Raw genomic sequence first — 19,969 nt, forward strand, 5'->3', positions numbered from 1 at the left:
TTTTGTTGTGAATTTAATGGAGGTTGATAAAAAGAATTTACAGAAACAGGAGAAACAATGACAGTTACCCAGGCAAAGAATCTAGTGTTTCTGGGGTTACTGATGTGGCTGCTGCTTTTCTACAGATTTATGATTTGTGAGTTATATCTCAGTAAACTTTTTGTGTTAATGTTAGTTTCATAGTTTATTAATCACCTAGCCCTCTCAATTATGCCACTACTCATGAAATTCTATTACAAACATATGTTTTACTATGGATCATGACATTAGTTAGGTAAAATCTTCAATGTAGATATGGACAGGTTACTAGACTAAGCTGTTTTCCTCCGGGATTTCTTTCTTAGGGTAAGAATGGTAATAAGTCCTTGGCTGCAAGTTTTCTTCTGAGGATACAGGGACTGATGCTGCTGTTGTTCTGTTGTAACCAATTTGATTCAAAGGGAGCAAAGAATCTAGCCACAAAAAATGTGCAAGGGGCAGGGAATTTGGCCTAATGATAATGCTTGCCTAGCATGCAGAAAGACCTGGGTTCAATTCCTCGGTACCACATACATAGAGAAAAGCTGGAAATGGTGTCGTGGTGTAAGTGGTAGAGCTCTAGCCTTGAGAAAACCCAAGGACAGTGCTCAGGCTCTGAGTTCAAGGCCCAGGAATGGAAAAAATGTCCAGTTTTGTGACACTAATAAACACAAAAAGCACAATAAAACAAGGTACTATTTGCAACTGCTGACCAGACTCTCACCAATGCACCGCCTTCACTCTCTTTACTGCCATCACCGTCATGTTGGGCAAATCAAATGGGAAGAAGGCAGTCTGACATGAACCTTGGACGAAGATGGGGATGCTGGTGAATCAAGTGCTTTGTAATTTCTGCAAGTTGCAGATTTACTAGTTTAAGTAATTCTTTAACAACTTCTCAGAAAGGTAGAAGGGACGAAAAGAGAAAGGAATTGAACTAGAAGCCACATAGCCCTGATTTACTTTATTTAGAGATTTGACTTTACAATCATCAAAATCTTTTACAAGATTAAAATTATTATGAAATTAAAGTTGAAATTACAAACCACTTGTGGATTTAATAGGGTTAACCACATAGAAAAGAGCTATTTCAAAATTTCATAATTTGGCTGAGTTAAAACCTAAGACCAAAAGAAGTATAAATGCAAAAAACAAACTTAAAAAAATGGTATTAGAAATTGACTACAGTGGCTCAAGCCTGCTCAAGAAATACTCTACCAGTGGGTTAACATCCCAAGTCTTCTTTTGAAACTTTATTTAAATAAATCTCACCCTGTTCCCCAGGCTGTCCTCCAACTTGTGATTCTTCAGCATCAGCTTCACAAGTATCTGGGTTATGACCCAGATATTTTTAAAAATCCAGTGGTGGAGCCAGTGGCCTAGTGGTAGAGTGCTTGCCTAGCATGCACAAAGCTCTGGATCCAATTCTTCGGTACCACATATACAGAAAAAGAAGTGGTGCTGTGGTTCAAGTGGTAGAGTGCTAGCCTTGAGCAAAAAGTGTTTAGGGACAGTGTCCATGCCCTGAGTTCAAGCACCAGGACTGGCAAAAAAAAAAATCCAGTGGTTATACTGTTAGTAATATCAGTCTAGTCATTCTAAATTATTATGTATGTAAAATAGATAAAAGCAAAACCATATACTCTTGAACTCCAAATATAAATACATGATGCATTTTCAATTGAAAGACATTTTCTGTTGAGTGACAGTGATTTATCTCTGCAATCCTAACTACTCAGGAGGTTGAAGTCTGAGGCTTATTGAACAAAGCAGTTTGGGCAGGACAGTCTGTGAGAGTTCCATCTCCAATTAACTATCAATAAGAAAAGCCAGAAATGAAGCTCAAATGGCTCAAGTGCTAGAGTGCTAGTCTTGTGTGTGGGTGTGTGTGGTGGGGGGAAGCTTAGAGATAGCACCCAATTCTGAGTTCAAGCCCTGGGACTAGCACATAAAAATCTTCTAACTTGACCCAGATATTAAACCACAGACCTATGGCCACCTAATCTTTGATAAGGGAGCCAAAAAAATAGAATGGAAGAAAGACAGCCTCTTCAACAAGTTGTGCTGGCAGAACTGGTTAAGCACCTGCAGAAAACTAAAGCTGGATCCTTCTTTGTCACCCTGCACTAGAATTAACTCCAAATGGATCGAAGACCTCAAGGTAAAAGCCGACACACTGAAAACTTTACAAGAAGGAATAGGAGACACACTAGGTTTCCTTGGCACAGGTTGAAACTTTCTCAATAAGGGCTAAAAAACACAACAAATCAGAGGAAGGCTGGATAAGTGGGACTGCATTAAACTGCAGAGCTTTTGTATGGCAAAGGACATAGCTAGTAAATTAATTAGGAAGCCTACAGAATGGGAGAAGATCTTCACTAACCATACAATGGACAAAGGCCTCATATCTAAAATATATCAACAGCTCAAAAAATTGAACCACTCAAAAACTAATCTCCAAAGTATCAACCATCCCATTAAAAAATGGGCCAAAGACTTAAAGAGAGTCTTCTCTGAAGAAGAAATGCTCAACATCTCTGGTCATAAAAGAAATGCAAATCAAAACAACTCTGAGATTCCACCTCACTCCAGTTAGAATGGCCAGGATCAAGAAAACTAATAACAACAGATGCTGGAGGGGATGTGGCCAGGAGGGATCCCTACTACACTGTTGGTGGGAGTGCAAACTCGTTCAACCACTATGGAAAGCAGTATGGCAGTTCCTCAAAAGGCTAAACATAGAGCTCCCCTACGACCCAGCAATTCCACTATTTGGCATTTACCCAACCGTCCAGAAACACGGGCATACTAAATCCACTAGCACAATGATGTTCATTGAAGCACTATTTACCATAGCAAAGATATGGAACCAACTCAGATGTCCCTCAGTTGATGAGTGGATCAACAAGATGTGGTATCTATACGCAATGGAATTCTATGCTGCTGTCAGAAAGAACGATATCGCCCCATTTGTAAGGAAATGGAAAGACTTAGAAAAAATCATATTAAGTGAAGTAAGCCAGACTCAAAGAAACATAGGCCCAATAGTCTCCCTCATTTGTCATAATCAGTAGAAACCTTGGGCTCTCCTAGCAGAGATTCACAATAGAACAAAATCTAGAGACATTAGGCCAAATAGTATGACACTAAATGTAAGGACCTCCAGGATAAAGAAACAAAAGCCATATAATAAGTGACTGTTGTCCTTAATGTACTATGTTATCTCTCATCTCTTTTGCCATCCCTTGGTTATCTCATATTGTTACAATATTTCACCTTTTTATCTGATATATTTTATATGTGCTTAATTGGTTATTTGAAATTGGATAGGGAAGGGGGAAATCAAGATAAGCAGGGGAAGGGTGGGAGAGAAATGGGGACCACGTCATGAGAAAGGGTATCAATGTTTGTGAAGTTTTCACTTTCTATCTGGTGAGTATAATGTAACTCTTCTATTAATCACAATAAAAAATTATTTTTAAAAATCTTCTAACTTTATCTGCTGAAATGATCCAGAAACAGTGATAAATCTTGTGCCAGTGATCTATTCTAGTACTGCTTCTGTGGCCTCTGAATAAAATTTCCCATGAAAAAGGCTATGTTTATACCAAGCCAAGAACATCTTGTTATACTTGAAGGCAAAGAATCTGCAAAAAAAAAATACACACACACAAAAAAAAAAGCCATTGAAGAATGACAAGAAAAGGTCAAAGAAGTCAATTTGAATAGGCTCCTATAGACCAAATGTAGAGCAATTCAATCATTAAGGTAACAGTTGCAATGAATTGAAGCATTTTAAAGCCAATGGGTTTATAATGATGTTAAACAAGCAAAATCTATTGATCTTCTTTGGAAAAATGCTAGGCAATCACCTCATCTTTCTGGGAAAAAACAGAAACATTTTTCTACTTTCGTTATAGAGATTACACCTCAGCACAAATTATTGAGGAGAAGACATTTCTATTGATGGACTTGAGCTAATAAATGAAGAGAGAATGACAGAAATAGAATATGATCATTTTGCAATTCTCTAATGAGTAAATGGCTATTAGTGATATTCACCAGTGAGCAACACTACACAGACAACCAGATATTTTGCACTCTTTAGTGAAAGCTCACCCTTCATTAAGTAGTCCTAAAATACAGTGACATTTTTGGGGGGGTATGTGTGCTTGGACTGAGGCTTGTTCTCTGGGTTTTGGACTCTCTCTTACTCAGCTTTCTATAAGTAAAGAAAATATTCTAAAGATATAAGAATTTGGACTTAGAATGGACATGTCTTTTCTTTTCTTTTATTTTTTTGGTCATGAGGCTTGAACTCTGGGCCTGGGTGCTGTCCCTGGGCTCTTCAGCTCAAGGTTACCACCCTACTCCTCAAGCCACAGCACTACTTTCAGTTTTCTAGTGGTTAATTGGAGATAAGAGTCTCACAGACTTGAGGGGCGGGTGTGGGGAGAGGGAAATGGAGACCAAAACATGAGAAAGGTATCTGTGTTTGTGAAGTAATGCACCTTCTAACTGGTGAATATAATGTAACCCTTCTATTAATTGCAGTAATATATATATATATATATATATATATATATATATATAGAGAGAGAGAGAGAGAGAGAGAGAGAGAGAGAGAGAGAGAGTTTCACAGACTTTAGTGCCTGGGCTGGCTTTGAACTGTGATCCTCAGATCTTAGCCTCCTAAGTAGCTATGGACATATCATTTTAAGATGCATATGCACAATACTCAGGATTGAACTCATGGCCTTGTGTTTACTAGACTATTGATTTACCATTTGAGCCACATCCTCAACCTCAAAAGATTATTCTTAAAGATTAAGAAGAAACAGGAAAGAGAATAGAATAGGGTCTAAGTTACTGTGAAGTATTGCAGAGAAGAAATTAAGAGAAAGCCAATATTTAGAAATTACATTAAAATTAAATTACATCACCTCTTACATACACTTAGCCTTTGGGTAATTCATTTTGTTCAATGGATGTCCAAAAAGGAGACAGAATCAGTTAGGAGTGTAATTGGAGGTCAGATCTCTCCTTGCCGAGGATGTTTTTGTCCGCTGAGCACAGTCGACGCCAAGCCTCCCCACTTGTCCTCTCTCTAGAGTATTTGTCTACTCTGGGAAATGAAAAGATGGCATGCTTTGTAGACCAGGAGTTGTTATTCTTTGCCTGCATATCATGTTGGCTTTTTCCCCCCTGTTGTTGTAAGGGAGAAAAAAAATCACAAGAATATATAAAAGTTTTTGATGAATAGAACCCTGTATTTTTGGGAGAAAATGGAGGGAACAGTTTGGGGCTTGCAAGCCGCCTATTGCTCTTATGAGAAAGCCTCCCACAGTCCTGACTTTGTTCAGCTCACATGCTTGGTGCCAGGATTTACATGACCACCGTGGGGGGAACAGCTTGATTTAGCATAAGTGAGAGTAACTGCTTTTCTACCTGGGGAGAGACAAAAAGGAAAAATGCACAAGGCACAGAGACAATATAATCAGGAGTTATCTTCCTGCTCAGCTCTTTTATTCACTCCAAATCTTGGATTCTGTTGCAAATAATAAAAGCAAGAAGCTAAATTGGTCTAGAGCCAAGGTTTGGGACTAGCAAAAAGATTACAGTGGGCCTTCCAGAACCACAGGCTCTGCACCGGTGAACTCCATCAACCAGAGACTGAAACATTTTCAAAAATATACTGAACATGTGGGCTTTGTTCCTTGTGTAGTTCCTTAAACAACACCTACAATAATGGCATACAGAGTATTTACATTTTATCAGGTATTTAAAGTAATGTAGAGATGGCTTCAAGTTTGCAAATACTACACCATTGCTTGGTGTACTTGGGCATCTTCAGACTGTTGTTTGTGGATAGTTTTTTGAAACTCAACTCCTACAGATACAGTAGAGAGATTGTATTAATTTGGGGCTAAAAATGTGTTTAGTGATCATATCCTATATATTTAAAATATATAGCCCTTTTAGATTAAAATTTTTGTTTTAATATGTATTGCTGGGAAAGCATGAATTAATAACAAATTGAATCAGGCTGGGAAGGAAGACTTGCTCCCAGCATTTGTGCCTGGACACAGGTGGCATATGTGAGCACCTATTATTATTTGCCTACGGTTCTCTTCTGCACAGTGCTCTCTGGATTTGTCTGGGCTGTTATTTATTCCTTCCTTAATACCTGTCATTTTCCTTAGTTCAAAATGTAATTTTTTAAAATGATATTGAGGGTTTTTTTTCTTGAGCACTGACATTGGATTTTCTCAAGGCTAGAGCTCTACCACTTGAGCCAAAGCACCACGTCCAGCCTTTTCTATGTATGTGGTATGGAGGAATTGAACCCAGGTCTTCATGCATGCTAGGCAAGCACTCTGCCACTAGGCCAAACTCCCAGCCCTGTGATATTGAGGTTTTGACCTCCAGGTCTCATACCTGCTAGGCTTAACACTTGAACCACTTCAATCTCCCAACCTTTTAAGCTTGTTTTGTTTGTGTGTTTGTTTTGTTTTTAAGGTAGGGCATTGTTTTTCCTAGGTCAGCTTTGCACCACAATCCTTCTATTTATACCTCCTGTATAGCTGGGATGACAGGTTTGTACCACTGTACCAAGCTTTTTTTTTTTTTTTGTCAAGATAGAGATCTCACTAACTTTTTTTTTGTACTGGCTGACTGTGAACCTCCATCTCTCCATCTTTATCTCTTAAGTAACTGAGTTCATAGGCATGATCCACTGAGTACAGTGTTCTTAGATCAAATTATAGGGAAACTTTTTTTTTGGTCAGTCATGGGGCTTGAACTCTGGGCCTGGGAACTGTCCCTGAGTGCTTCAGCTCAAGGCTAGTGCTCTATCAGTTGAGCCACAGCACCACTTCCAATTTTCTGGTAGTTAGTTGGAGATAACAGTCACGGATTTTCCTACCCAGGCTGGCTTTGAACCCAGATCCTGAGATCTCAGCCTCCTGAGTAGCTAGGATTGTAGGCATGAGCCACAGACACCCAGCTAGGAAACTATTATTTTAATACCTTAAACACAAATATGTTGCTTTTTTTTTGCCCTCACTTGGCTTTCCTTTTTGACACTAATTGTCTTTTTTTCTCCAACCCACATTCCTCCAATTCAGTATCTCCTGACTTGGCTAAGATAACATCTGTGCAATACGGTGTCCAGATTCTTCCATTGAAATGACATCTTGTGAAATTTTTGCTCAGGCTGTCCTGGAACCATTATCTACCTGATCTCAGTCTCCTACATAGCTGGGATAATAGATCTGTCACCATACCAGCTATCTCTTGAAATGGGGTCTTGTGAAGCAGCTAGGAAACTGCCTGGCTACAAATTTATCTGTTATTGACACATAATAGTTGCACATATTTATAGGGCACAGAACTATTTTCATCCATGTGTATATTAATAGAGAGTAAATGAGTGGTACAACAAGCATTATGCATAAATAAAAGACAAAAAAATAGTTACCAGAAGCTGGGAAAGGTACAGCTAGGAGCAATTGGCCAGTATGTCTTAAGTTACAGTTAGACTGGAGGAATGTATTAGTTTTCTATTGCACAGCAGGGTGAGTATAATTAACAATAATGTGTTACAAAGTTTTAAAAGGAACATCTTATTTTGAACATGGATAGATCTGGATTGGAATCTTAGCTTCCCTGCATGTTAGCTATCCTTTGTGATTGCAAGAAAATTGCTTGGCTTTTCCTTATTGATAAAATGAATAATGATAGTACACACTTGTTGAGCTTTGTGACAATTGAGAAAATGATACATACAGAGCCTTTTGCATTTCAACTAGTAATGCAACTTAGCATTACCAGTATTATAATACAAAGTTGTAATCAGAGGGAAATGTATAACTGAAATGGTGATATACAGAATGTGTGGCTGATCTAGTGCAAGGTCTTGAGTTCAAACTCCAGTATTGTCCAAAAAGAAGTAAATACTTAAAAATAAGAAAAGCCAGGTACAATGACATAGTCCTATAGTCCTTTTAATTCCAGCACTCAAGAGGATTGCCAACTCTAAGCCAACCTTAAGTACGTGGCAAGACCTTCTCTCAAAAAATCTGAAACCAATACCAAGGATGATTGAAGGGAACCAAAATAAGTCTTCAACTTAAAAAGTTTAGAAAAAGACAATGATTATGTTGTGAGTATGGTCACCTTCATTTTAGGTCACATGAAACACAATATATTCAGAGAGTAATTGCTAATATGCAACTAACATTCTAGACAAAATATATATTTTGAACATCCTTTGAAATACTTGGCTGAATTGATTGTAAAAAGAGAAAAGAGCTACTAAAGAAGGTAAAAATCTAGAGACACAGGCTTCCTGAAGATGGAATTTTCCATGGAGGTACCTGGCTGATCTGGGTGATCATCTACTGGGATACAGGCAGAAGCACATGACCTGAAAAACAAAGGGAAAGAGCAGGCAGGAAAACATGCACAGAACCTAAGATGTTGACACCAGGCATGAACTGGGTGGTGCTAGTGCTCTAGAGAGACATAGTGGAGGAATTCTTAGGCTATATGAGAAGGGAAAAAATGGAAGAAAGACTACTGAGCTACATGAGTGTTAGGGCTAGAATTTCCACCACCTGTGTTACCCATCCCCTGACGAATCAAAGCCAAATATGTGGTTTAAAAGAGTGCACCTTAGATATTAAGACTTGAAAGAGAATACAGACCTCCTGTTTACAATGTGACTTGGTTTTTTTTTTCTTTACACTGTTGCCAACATCAATACATATTGATTGAAATCCTACTCTTTCAGGGCCAGTGATATGCAGTGGGATGCTTTTACATGACACTGAGCAGCCATAGCTCCTACCAGCAACACGATCCTGAGAGAAAACAATTATTTCTCATCAGTACCCTCAGTTGCTAAGATATATTAGTAGATCAGGTAGATGCCATTATTTGCATAAGTAGTATCTTCTACTTGATCGTCAACTGATGAGCTTTGAGAAAACAGTTGGGCCTTGCATGTCCTGACCTGATCAATGGATTTGATGGAGTCATACTATGATGGTATCACTGGGGAAGAGGTCCTGTTGAAAGAAGTAGGTTACTCAGGGGGATGTCCAGAAAAGATATATAAGGTTCCCTGGTCCCTTCCTTACTACTGCTTCCTGGCTGCCATGAGGTGAGCGGCTCTGTTCAATCCTCTGTTTATGATGTCCTGTCTCACACAGGCCCTGAAACAATGCAGCCAGCCAATCAGGGGGTGTAACCTCTGAAACTCAGATCCAAAATAAATCTTTCCTTCCCTTAACTTGATTTTTCTCACTTTGTCATGGTGACAAAAAGCCTAACCCTAACATACAAGAAATGATTTCTTTTTGACTTGTGGTATTTAGGAAGGGTTTATCCAAATGTAATCCTATCACAAATTGAAGCATATTTGCTCATGCATTTGAAAACAAGTGAATGCACAAGTTTCTGGAAAAGTGTTTCTAAGACTTTAGTGTATCTCAGAACTCTCTGGAAGGCCTTTTAACATACCTTGTTGCAGAACCTCACTCCTGAAAGATCCACTATGTTAGGTCTGAGATGGATCCTGAGGATTCACATTTGAACCAGTTATCAAAAACTATGAATGTTGAAAAATATGAACACTGAAAAGCATTGTTCCAGAAAACATGAACAGTAAATAGATTCCAGAAGGAATAAAAATTATCCTATAGTCTGTGCTTCTGTGTCTTTCCCACATGACACACACAAGAAGCAAAAGTCTTATGCATACTCATGGGAAGGGAGAACCAATATAGTGAAAATGGCCATGCTACCAAAATTGATATACAAATTCAATGAAATCCCCATCAAAAGCCCAAAGACATTCTTTACTGAAGAATAGAAGGTATAATCCAAAGGTTCATATGGAACCTAGAAGAGCCAAAACAATATCAGGCAAAAAGACCAATGCAGGTGGTATTACAATACCAGACTTCAAACTCTACTATAGAGCCATAATAACAAAAACTTCATGGTATTGGTACAAAAATAGATCAGAAGATCAATGGAATAGAATAGAAGATCCAGAAATAAAACCACATATCTAGAGTCAACTTTTCTTTGACAAAGAAGACAAAGATATGCAATGGAACAAACACAGTCTATTCAATTATTGGTGCTGGTAAAACTGGGCAGCCACATGCAGAAAACTAAAAATTGACCCTAGCCTTTCGCCATGCACAAGCATTAACTCAAAATGGATCAAAGACCTCAATATCAGACCAGAAACCTTGAAACTGTTACATGATAGAGTAGGAAAGACACTGAAACTCTTATTCACAAGCAAAAACTTCTTGAACAGAGTCCCAGGGTCACAACAGACTGGAGAGAGACTTGACAACTGGGACTACCTAAAAATAAAAAGTTTCTGCACAGACAAAAGCATAACTACTAAAGTAGAAAGACAGCCAACCAACTGGGAAAAGATATTTACCAATAATACATCAGACAAATGTTTCATGTCCAATATCTACAGGGAACTCAAGAAACTAATCCCCACCCCAAACCCAACAAACCAATCACTAAATTGTCAAGGGAACTAAAGAGCATCTTATTAAAAGAAAAGGTTAAATGGCAGAAAAGTATATGAGAAAATGCTCATCATCCATGGTCATAAAGGAAATGCAAATAAAAACAACCCTAAGATACCACCTTACCCCAACAAGAATGGCCAAGATTTTGAACTCAGACAATGACAGATGCTGGCGGGGTTGTGGAGAAAAAGGAACCCTAATGCACTGCTGGTGGGATTGTAAGCTAGTTCAGCCACTCTGGAAAGCAGTGTGAAGGTTTCTTAAAGAAGTGAAAATTGACCTTCCCTACAATCCCACCATACCACTTCTGGGCATCTACCCTGAACATCATAACCCAGGATATGATAAGGACACCTGCTCAGCTATGTTCATCTCTGCATTATTCACAATAGGCAAGCAATGGACACAACCCAGATGCCATACTGCAGATGAATGGATACAAAAATGTGATATATATATGTATATATATATATATATAATGGAATTCTACATAGCCAACAGACACTGGGAAGTGGATGAAGCTAGAGTGGAATCATGTTGAGTGAGATAAGTCAAGACCAAAGGAACAAAAGGCCCATGGTCTCCTTAATATGTGGATATTAGATCCAAACAGTACAAGAGCAATGACTCAGTAGTTGGATACCCAATGTTATGGACATGGTCTTGGAGATATAAATATAACTACATAGGCATAATGTTTTATTACATTAATATGTACCTATGACATGCAAACCCTCAGCTTAATTTTAATTATGTTTTAAAATCTAAGTGCCAATGATTGTATACAGAGATTCCCTTCTTGAATACTTGTTTGTTAAACATGACACTTGAAATATGATGTAAAAATCAACGTTAATAAATTCTTTAATAAAATTAAATCAAAAAATAGAATAAAAAAGTCTTATGCATCACACTAAGAATAAACAGTGGGGATGTTTGCCTTTGGCTGGGACATCTGCCCTTGTTCTCTAGTTATCCCAGGTCTACTTGCCTGTGGCATCCCCAATAGTTGAAGGAGCCATATCTTGGGGTCACCTGGAATCTGTACTCCATGTATTGTCTGGCTCACCTGTTGGGATGTTCAACGCTGAAATTTATACTAGTTTTCATGAGTTATCTGTCACAGCATATATCATTACCCCAAAATGTTGCAGAATCAACCATGTACAATTACTACCTCACAGTTTCCATGGGTCAGGATTCCTGATCCAGGAATCCTGGCTTTGTTGGGTCCTCCAGGGAACCCAAACCTCCATGGTCTGGTGTCTGTTATTGTCTTTTCTCCAGTAGCCATGGGTTGTGACACTGTCCTACCCTGGGAAATGAGGATTAATTCACTCTATTTTTAAAATGGCTATGACCTTGTACTCCGGTTTTAGACATGCTACTCTAACCTGCAGCCCCATTCTGATCACCAGAGCCAAGATTTCCTTCCTTCCTCCTTCTCTCCCTTCCTTTTTATTTCTTTCTTCCTTGATCTTCCTTCCTCTATCCTTCCATTCTTTCTTTCTTTCTTTCTTTCTTTCTTTCTTTCTTTCTTTCTTTCTTCCTTCCTTCCTTCCTTCCTTCCTTCCTTCCTTCCTTCCTTCCTTCCGTTCTCTTTCTTTCTTTCTTTCTTTCTTTCTTTCTTTCTTTCTTTCTTTCTTTCTTTTCTTCTTTCCCTCCCTTCTTTCATTTTAAACAAGACCTCCGTATATAGTTCAGGCTGTCCTCCAACTTTTCATCCTCCTGCCTCAGCTTCCAAGGTGCTGAATTTATAAGCATGTACCACAGCAACTTTCCTATCTCAATTGGATATCTTAGCTTTTGCATTAGGACCTGTAGCATCTGTGGAAAAGAGGGTATGCCCTATTATTTGGGCAGAGCTTTTCAGCCTGAGCACTAGTGACATTTGGGCTCTGTGGTATTGTAATTTGTATTAACATCTGTATTTTAGAGCTTTATTGTGTATTGTAAGGTTACTGGCAGCATCCCTATCTTCTACTCCTTACATGCCAATAGCATCCCCCAATTTTACAAACTGAAAATGTCTGCTGATATTGCCACTTGACCCTCAGGAGACAAAAATCAACTGCAGTTAAGAGTCACTGCACTAGGGCCAGAAATCTTGTCCTTAAACTTTTTCCTCGTCTCTGGAGTTCTGCAGTCTGCTGAGAGACACCCCAAATACCATCTACAATCAAGTTGTCAAGCAATGCTTCCCATCTTCACTCTACTTTTTGGGAAGACACTGCTAGGGCCTCCTGCAGTATCATTCTGATGCCCCTAGAAGCCTTGGTTTGCTGTGTGTTCCATTGAAAAAATATTCTTTTCTCTGTTTTAAGTGGGTGACTCTCAAGTCCCCACAACCACCTTTCTTGCCTCCTTTCTTCTGATGTGTGCTGTTCAGATCCAGCTAGTTAGTTCTCCCAGAAGTGGCTGTACTCTCAGATTAGACAGTGAGAATGTGTTGGTTTTAATTAGGAAAGCAATCTTCCCAGTAGTTTTAAGTGAGAAAGGCTTTTACTTATATAAGGGAGACTGAGTTTTCTGAGCAGTAAAAATTATTTCTGATCTACTGCGCCACAAGTCAGTTGGGAATGAGAGACCAAAACCACAGAATTGCTGCCCAAAGAAGATAGGTCAGCAGGTGGTGAACTTAATGACAGAGCTGAAAGGGAGGGATGGAAGAAGGTATTGACTGGAAGCTCAACATAGAGAATCCAAGGAGAGAAAGAATATTGTACAAGGCTATTCACAGAGACCATGAAGACCTCGTCACAGAGTGGAGAGAGAAAATGGAGCATGAAGTACAGGACAAACTGTACCTTGACCCAGCCTAGTTAATTACTATGTGACAGGGGGTGTTGTGAGAGCAGCCTGAAAGGAACTTTAGAAAGTTTCCACAGGCAGGAAACGCACTCTTGCAGGTAGAAAATGGTATCCCAGAGCCTTAAGAAATTATTTCTTTTTCCTATGAGGGTACAATAACCATTTTGTGTTTGCTTGCTTTGTGTTTTGGGGGAATTAAACTCAGGGCCTGGCACTTGAGGCCATTAGTCCTTTTATTTTTATTTATTTATTTATTTTTTGCCAGTCCTGGGCTTCTCAAGGTTAGAGCTCTACCACTTGAGCCTCAGCACCACTTCTGGGTTTTTTCTTTTCTTTTTTTTTTTTTTTTTTGCCAGTCCTGGGCTTGAGCTCAGGGCCTGAGCACTGTCCTTGGACTTTCTCAAGGCTAGAGCTCTACCACTTGAGCCTCAGCACCACTTCTGGCTTTTTTTCTATGTATATGGTACCGAGGAATTGAACCCGGGTCTTCATGCATGCTAGGCAAGCACTCTACCACTAGGCCAAACTCCTGGTCCCATCATCAGTCCTTTTTTTTGCTTTAGTTATTTATATATTTTTTTTCTGTTGGCCATGGGGCTTGAACTCTGGACCTGGACTCTTCAGCTCAAGGCTAGTGCTCTATCATTTTGAGCCAGAGTGCCAGTTCTGGTTTTTGAGTGGTTAATTGGAAATAAAAGTTTCATGGACTTTACTCTCTGGGCTTGGCATTGAATTTTGAACTTCAGATCTCAGCCTCCAAAGTTGCTAGAATTACAGGCATGAGCCACAGGCACCTGGCTACTTTAGTTATTTCTTTTTGATAGTCTCTTTACCCAGTCTGAATTAGACCATAATTCTATTTATGATTGCCACATGGCTAGGATAACAAGAGTGTACCAGCTTTTTATTGGTTGAGATAAGGAGTTCAGATCTTTTTGCCTGAGCTACCCTTGAACCAGGATCTGCCTGATCTTATCTGCTAGTAAAGTTAGGATGACAATTGTGAGCCACCCCATGCAAGAGTATTTTTCTTTTGCAACACGGTCACGGGCTCAGCACTCTCCTTCTCTCTTGTTGCTCTATCACGTGTTGAATGCTGCCCTCATTTTCATGACCCAGATAGTTCACTCCCAGCTCCTCACTTCCATTTTTACTGCCTCAGAAAGAAGGGAATTACATCTTCCCTTCAAGGCATAATCTAGAAGTAGCACACAGTATTTTGGCTCACAGTTCTTTGGCCAAAACTTAACTCGTAGGATCTCATCATGTAGGCAAGCTAGCTGCAAAGAAAGCTGAAGGTCTGGGGAGATCATACAGGCTCAGCATTCTAAGAAATGGCTCTACTTCCATTAGCCTGAGGGCTTTGTCCTTCATCTCCTTGGCTGTCCTCTAAAGTCAATTTTCCCCAAGTGCAGAGAACTGCTGGAAAACCTGTCCTTGAAAAGCCAAAGATGGAAAAGGAGAGAGTGGGCAAAGGTGAAATTCTCTTTCCCTTGTAAATGGTCACCAGTCACTAAAAACATCATTACATCTCCAAGAAAAGGAGCTTTTTTATTTTGTGCCTGTCCTGGCATTCCAGAGCTTGGGCACTGTTCATGAGGTTTTGTGCTCAAGGCTTGTACTCTACCACAGCCCCACTTCTTTGGCTTTTTTGGGGTGGTTAAATGGAGGCAAAAGTCTTAGGGCCTTTCCTGTTTGGGCTGGCTTTGAATCATGGTCCTCAGATCTAGGCCTCCTGAGTAACTAGGAGTGTAACTACAGGTGTGAGTCTCCAGCACCTGGCCAGAAAAGCAGCTGTTAAGGCCATCAAGCAGGCAACATATCTTGATTCTGTGCTGGGTCCTTGTGGACCTGGCTGGAGGCCCGTGAGGCATACCCCCTTGAAGTGTGCCTAAAGAGCAGCCAGAGCAAGCCATCAGACACAGGGATGCTCACCCCCTAAAAGAAAACTGAACTTAACCTATGCCAGAACTTTTCTGGAATGGAAAGAATTAGAAATGTGCCAGGGAAATGCATCATTGTCCACCCCAGGAGAGATGCTCCTTTCCACAGACAGCCAGAAGACCAGCTGGCGGGAAGAACACACAGTTCACCTTTCATGTACGTAAGACTGGAGTCTGTGACACCACACCTTGCAGGATCTTAAACGCAGTGGAGGTGAAAATGGAAATTAGGAATGAACTATTTATAAAAAAGATGATTTTTTAACACAGTCCTGGGCTTGAGCTCAGGATCTGAGCACCATGCTTGGGTTTTCTCAAGTCTAGAGCTCCATTACTTGAGCTACAACACCACTTTCCAGCTTTTTCTAGGTATGTGGTACTGAGGAATCAAACCCAGGTCTTTGTGCATGCTAGGCAAGCACTCTACTACCACTAGGCCAAACTCCCAGTCCCAACACAAGGGATTTTAATACTTAATTTTGAAAGATTACATAGCTCCTTTTTTAGCATGTAAATCTGTTGGGAGCCAGAGTGTGGAGCCAGGCTGTCCCTTGAATCTGCACACTAAGAAGCGAGCTGGTGCCATGCCTAGGAACTTCTGACGCTACACTGTCTGTATTGTGAACTTTCTGATCTCTTTGATTCATTGATTTATTGCTTTATTGTTTTTTAGCCTTGTCCTGCTTCTCTGATCTGAAATCTAACACTTTGCAAGAATGTAACCCCCAACAGTTCCCTGATTTACCACATGAATGTAACCCCTGGCAGTTCCCTGATTTACCATATGACTGTAACCCCTGGCAGTTCCCTGATTTACCATATGACTGTAACCCCTGGCAGTTCCCTGATTTACCATATGACTGTAACCCCCAACAGTTCCCTGATTTACCATATGACTGTAACCCCCGGCAGTTCCCTGATTTACCATATGACTGTAACCCCTGGCAGTTCCCTGATTTACCATATGACTGTAACCCCCAACAGTTCCCTGATTTACCATATGACTGTAACCCCCAACAGTTCCCTGATTTACCATATGACTGTAACCCCTGGCAGTTTCCTGATTTACCATATGACTGTAACCCCTGGCAGTTCCCTGGTTTACCATATGACTGTAACCCCTGGCAGTTCCCTGGTTTACCATATGACTGTAACCCCTGGCAGTTCCCTGGTTTCCTTGATTTGGAAATAAACGAGGCTGCAGTCTTAACCTCACAGCCTTCTTGAGCTGCTGACTTGGGCTGTGGTCCTCCCGAACCCCATCTGTTTGTCTCTCTTCTATTTTTTTCCCAGTCCCTGCCCCCTGTTTCAGGAATCCAGGTTCGCTGCCGGCTGGCCCCGGCACACTTTCTAATTTACAAAAAACAAAACAAAACAAAAAAAAATCGGAAAGATTGTGCAGAGGGTCTCTGATGCAACCATGGCCGAAAAACAGCCCCAGGTCAAAATGTTCGTGAAGGCTGGCAGTGATGGGGCCAAGATTGGGAACTACCTCTTCTCCCAGAAATTGTTCTTGGTACTATGGCTCAAAGGAGTCACCTTCAATGTCACCACTGTTGACACCAAAGGCAGACCGAGATGGTGCAGAAGCTGTGTTCAGGGTACATCTCCCATTCCTGCTCTATGAAATCCACACAGACACCAACAAGACTGAGGAACTTCTGGTTGCAGTGTTGTGCCCACCCAGGTACACATAACTGGCAGCTCTGAACCCTGAGTCTAACACAGCTGGCATGGACATAGGTGCTAAATGTTCTCCCTACATCAAGAATTCAAACCCAGTATTCAGTAATAATCTGGAGAAGGGACTCCTGAAAGCCCTGAAGATCTTATGCAGTTACCTGAAGCAGTGGATGAAACAAGTGCAGAAGATGAGGGCATCTCTCAAAGAAAATTTCGGGAAGGCAATGAGCTCACCCTGGCTGACTGCAACCTATTGCCAAAACTCCACTTAGTACAGGTGGTGTAAGAAGTACAGGGGATTCACCATCCCTGAAGCTTTTCGAGGATACATCGGTACTTGAGCAATACCTATGCTCGGGAAGAATTTGCCTCCACCTGTCCAGATGAAGAGAGAGTTGACCTATGAGCAAGTGGCCAAGGCCCTCAAGTAAATTCCTCCTAGAGCAATATCCTCCCCTTCACACTCTGCACAGAGACCTGGGTTGTTTCCACATTGCTATCCAAATGAACACACTCCAACACTGCCAGTAGGCAGAATCCTGGGACACGTATGCAGAGATGGGGGGGGGGGTGGTAGGGATGAGGAAAAAAAGGGGATAAGGGTAAGATTTTTATTGTGGCTTGGGAGAGGTAAGGCAATGTATTTCAGTAATAAAATACAGAATGAAAAAATTTATACAGTTTTCATGCGCATCCTTTGTTTGTAAATGAATCCTTTTCATTTTGACCATTTGAGTAGGAAACTAGGAACAGTTTTCTGGTCAGTACTAGAAAACGAACAAATAAAGATCATTTTTCTGTTCTGCCACTCTGGTGTAGGAGATTTGCAGCAAATTGCTTAATATCTTCGAACACCACTTACAAAACAAAAATGAAACGAATGTTTCAGATTTGCTCTAGTGACAGCATAATAAGCTCATATCAAATGTCTTTATGTGGACAGTGTTAAGTCTGAAACACTGGTCAAATCTTATTTCTAGTCATTAGTTCCAGTACTGTATAGTATTGAAACTGCCTGACAAAGCATGCCTTAGCATGAAGGGGTTAATGTATTTAATTAGCTTGTCACAGTATGGGCTACAGACGCTAATGAAGGGTTGCTAATGTTGGGAAAAACTTGACATCATTAAACAATTAAATTTCCACTTGTAGAGCAAGTGGAATCATTTCACTAAGAAAATAAATATAGAATTTTAGATGATTTAATAATTTCTTTCAAGTGAAACACTTAATATGATTGGCAAAGGATATGAAGAAGACATAGTTCTTAAGAGTGTCCTGAAGGGTTGGGAAGGTGGTTCAAGTGATAAAGCACCTTGCTAGCAAACTTGAGCCTCTGAGTTCAAATCCTAGTACTACAGTCTGGGCGTATGGCTAAGTAATAGAGTGCAGGCCCAGCAACAGCAAGACCCTGAGTTCAAATTTTAGTACTGCCAATCCCTAAGAGTGTCTTAAAAAAACCAAAAACAAAAACAACTGAGCACCAGAATGTTGAGAAATAGTCCCAGAGTTGAAATCTACTCCTCAGGGTGATATAAAGACATTCACAGTTTATTTATGAAAATCATTACTACAGTATGTTTTAATTACCATAGGAAAAGGGTATTTCTCTCCTCACAACGCTTCTGACACCAAATGGGAAGGGGCAGGCCTGCCTATTTTCAGATTCCCCAACACCAAGTCACTATCTATTAACTTGATTCATTTCTGACACTAATTAGAATTAGCATAGATCCCACAGAGTAAAGATGAAAACAGGTCAAGCCACTCCCACTTCAGATTTCAGCTGGAAGCAGTGCCTCTCTAGGATACCCACAGCTCTCTGACTCAATATGTTGGGGCCCAAACTAGGATGCCTTGGTATGCTGAACACTGGGAACTAAATCAGAGGGCCTCAGAGGTAAGGTCTCTCTGCCCTTCTTTCTCCTGCATCTTCCTCCCCAAGGTGTGTAATGGAAAATAGAACCCCTCTTTTCCAAGCCAACCATGAGCATGCATTACTCTAACTCTGTCTGTTCTTCTCTCTCTCTCTCCCTCTCTCCCTCCCCCCACCCCCTCTCTCTCTCTCTCTCTCTCTCTCTCTCTCTCTCTCTCTCTCTCTCTCTCTCTCTCTCTCTCTCTCTCTCTCTCTCTCTCTCTCTCTCTCTCCCCCCTTTCCTTGTCCTTCTCTCTGCCCTCCCCCCTCCCCCCCCACAGGCTCTTACCATAAGAGCTGACTATACAGGAATTCTCTGACCTGCCTTCTCAGACAGTAAATCATAAGACTCTTGTTCCAGGATTCCTGCCCTCTACCAGGAGGAAGAAATGCTACTCAGAGGGGCCAAGGATGCAATTGTTCAGCTCTCACTGGGTTCCTCCTCTTTTTATTACTATCAGGTCATAGGCTTTTGTTCCGTTTTGTTCTACATGATGATCCATTCTTCACTGCATCAAAGCACCAAAATAGATAATTATCCCTTTTGTGTCACATAAAAACTTGTTCTTTGGGCAGTACTGAGGTTTGAACTTAGGGTCTCACAGTTGCTAGGCAGGCATTCTAATACTTGAGCCTACATCCCCACCGTTTTTGCTTTAAGTATTTTAATTTTTTTTTTTTTTTTGGCCAGTCATGAGGACTGAACTCAGGGCCTGAGCACTGTCCTTGGGCTTTCCTAAAGGCTAGTTCTTTAGCACTCGAGCCACAGCACTATTTCCAGCTTTTCTATGTATGTGGTACCAAGGGATCGAACCCAGGTCTTCATGTGTGCTAGGCAAGCACTCTTCCCCTGGGCCAAACTCCTGGCCTGCTTTAGCTGTTTTTCAAAGAGAACCTCAACTTTATGCCTGCAGCTCACTGGTCTGTGATCTTATTTATTCTTCTTGCATAGCTGGAATGACAGGCATGTGCTGTCACAGTAAACTTCTTTTGCATTGGAATGGAGTCTGTTAAACTTTTGTCTGGGCAGT

General features: G+C 40.5%; 1 pseudogene; it reads left to right on the top strand.

Annotated features, from left to right (window-relative positions):
- The first annotated feature begins 16,760 nt into the window (after positions 1 to 16,760).
- On the top strand, positions 16,761 to 17,454 carry LOC150056215 (chloride intracellular channel protein 1 pseudogene; annotated as a pseudogene).
- Positions 17,455 to 19,969: the final 2,515 nt, after the last annotated feature.

Source organism: Megascapheus bottae, chromosome 12 (assembly GCF_031878675.1).
Source record: "Megascapheus bottae isolate mThoBot1 chromosome 12, mThoBot2.hap1, whole genome shotgun sequence".
Classification (NCBI taxonomy): Eukaryota; Metazoa; Chordata; class Mammalia; order Rodentia; family Geomyidae; genus Megascapheus; species Megascapheus bottae.